The following is a 2,515-nucleotide window of genomic DNA, read 5'->3' on the forward strand; positions in this document are numbered from 1 at the left end:
ATAGTTTAGCTAATTGATGTTCCACCCTCTTACCATTGAGTATCAACATTCAACTAGAAACTTCAAAAGAAGAATTAGAGCTTTAATATCATCCACAATATGTCCAATGCTAGGCGCGGGTCTTGTTGGAGCACTACTCCCACATTGCACTGCCTGTCTACACGTCTATTCGGTAAAAGAAAGTTTCCAATGCTAGCCTCATTCCATAGTAGACAGCCCAAGATTCGAAACTCCAACATCAGTGCTGTGATGTTGGCCACCATCTTAGTGATCGCACTGTAGGATAGCTTGTCCTAACACTATTACAAAGTATCTCACTGATGCTAAGGTAGAGATAAGGGATTCTAATACCAAGGTAAAGGCGAAGAAGCCCTTCGATTGGTATTCACTTATGAATGCGAGCAACCCGAAGATGAAAACGCAGCTTCCTACCACCACAAGCTAGTTTGATGAGCCGGTAGTGGTAGTTTCTGAGATAGCAGATATTCCATCCACTTCGGTTGAGCCTTCCTCTAGTGTTGCAGCTATATCTCCGCTATTATTTAAAACTACTACCACAACCCCTAGAGTTGCTCTAAAGCCAGTGCCCATCCCCACTGCCACACTATCTATGTTGTGAGTCTCCAAACTTTGGCGAGTCTCAACAACTAGATGCAGACAGCTACTACAAAGCTGTCTGACTTGTCTAGTACTGTTGCAACGGACTCCACTTGTCAGGAACCTCAGGCTTCTTCTACCATTAATGAGAAACTGAAGAAGATTTTGGAGAAACAAAAGACAATAATAAGTACCTTGGTACAACACGGGTCGGTAATTGATTGGGCAAGGAAGTGAAGAAGATGAGGAAGTCCGAGGTGAGCAAAAAATTAGTGGACAAGCTCCAGAGGGAGGTGACTAGGATTGCTATAGCCGGAGACCTCCCCTTTGATATGTTGCTTGACCCGCACCAGTTCGTCCCAAATCCTTCAGCCCCATCTACACCGGTAGCACCAGCTGGCCAGTCTGAAGAGCTATACCATGTTGCCGACACTGCTGAGGCAGTTCGTGAGATGTTCACCAAGCCACACCTAGACTTGAAGATGATGAGATTCAGTTGGCTGATCTGAAGGGCAATGACATTGCTAGGGAAACATAGATGTCCAAGTACACCCTCTCCTCTTTTACTCTTATTTTGCTAAGTATTGGGGATAATGTTTACTTTTATTCGGGGGGTGGAGTTTATTTGACACATTTGTTACACTTTGATACATTTGGTCTGTAATAACTTGATGATACCTTTTCATTTCTTATTTGTATTTATCTATTTTCTCTCTTTCTTATTATGTCTATTTATTCTATCTTTAGTAGTTTTTTCTTATTAGCCTCTTTATCTTTGTTTTCCATATTAGTTCTTGTTTTATTAAGTAGCTTCTTTTTAATGTTTTAGTAGATAATAAGCATTTGATTTTTTTAATGCCATGGTTCTCTCCATAGGTAGTTGTTGTATGAACCGGATGACTCGCCCCAACGATGGATGGCGTGACAACCTTCTTAAAGGAATGAGTCCGTTTTTGTATTTAGGTAATAATAGTAGTACTAATGAATAAAAAGACCTAATTAAGTCATGCTCGAAGAGTCAACCATGCTTCAATAGGAACCAACACACTTAACTACTTTCTTATGTTTATAGACAAGGTTTTTTTAAAAAGAAATAGCTCTAGTTAGTGACTGTGTGACTCTTGAGTTGACTTTGGTAATCATCGAGTGGTTTAATTGGATCATAGTGATCATTAAACTTGAATGTGATCATTGTAGGCTCTCACCTCTATCCTCTTTTACAATCAGTTGTGTGAGGGTTGAGATGAATTGTTGCTAGTCCAAGTATCCGTGTGAAGGCTCTAGAACTTGCCCCGAATGTGTTTCAAGACAAAATCCTAGGTTTTTCTTGGTTTGAGAAATGATTGTAGGCTCTCATTGGCCCATTTGAGTTTTCTATTGCCAACCAATGTCATTATCCCTAGTCAACCCTTTTGAGCCTCTAGCCTTTCTTATTTGATAACCATGTTATAGACTTTTATCCATTTTGTCGTGACCCTCTCTTGGCACCCGGACTTTCCTTACACTTTTGTGAAACATATGGCTTAAAACATAAGTTTGGGGGAGAGGCGAGCAATTTGAAAAAGGTATCAAGGAACACAAAAAAAAATGATCTCTATGAAAGAGAAGGCAAGAAAAGAAAAGAACAAAAAAGAAATGCAAAACGTGAATAAGTGGAAGGGTTGATAGGTTCAAAAAGAGGTAATGATCCCAATCATTGAGAAATCAAAAAGGAAAAAAAAGAATGAGATGTACAAGAAAGAGTGATGTTAAGTCTCTCTAGTCCCAAATGAAAAGAAAGTGCCTCTAAGAATTGGTAATTGTGAGCCGAGAAATGAAAGTGTGGAGTACTTAAGGAAAGGTGTAACCACTTACTCATTCGGTATCCTACCCTAATCCAAAAGCCTTCATTACATCCCGAAAGAAGTCCTACTTGATT

This window comes from Nicotiana sylvestris, chromosome 3 (assembly GCF_000393655.2).
Source record: "Nicotiana sylvestris chromosome 3, ASM39365v2, whole genome shotgun sequence".
Classification (NCBI taxonomy): Eukaryota; Viridiplantae; Streptophyta; class Magnoliopsida; order Solanales; family Solanaceae; genus Nicotiana; species Nicotiana sylvestris.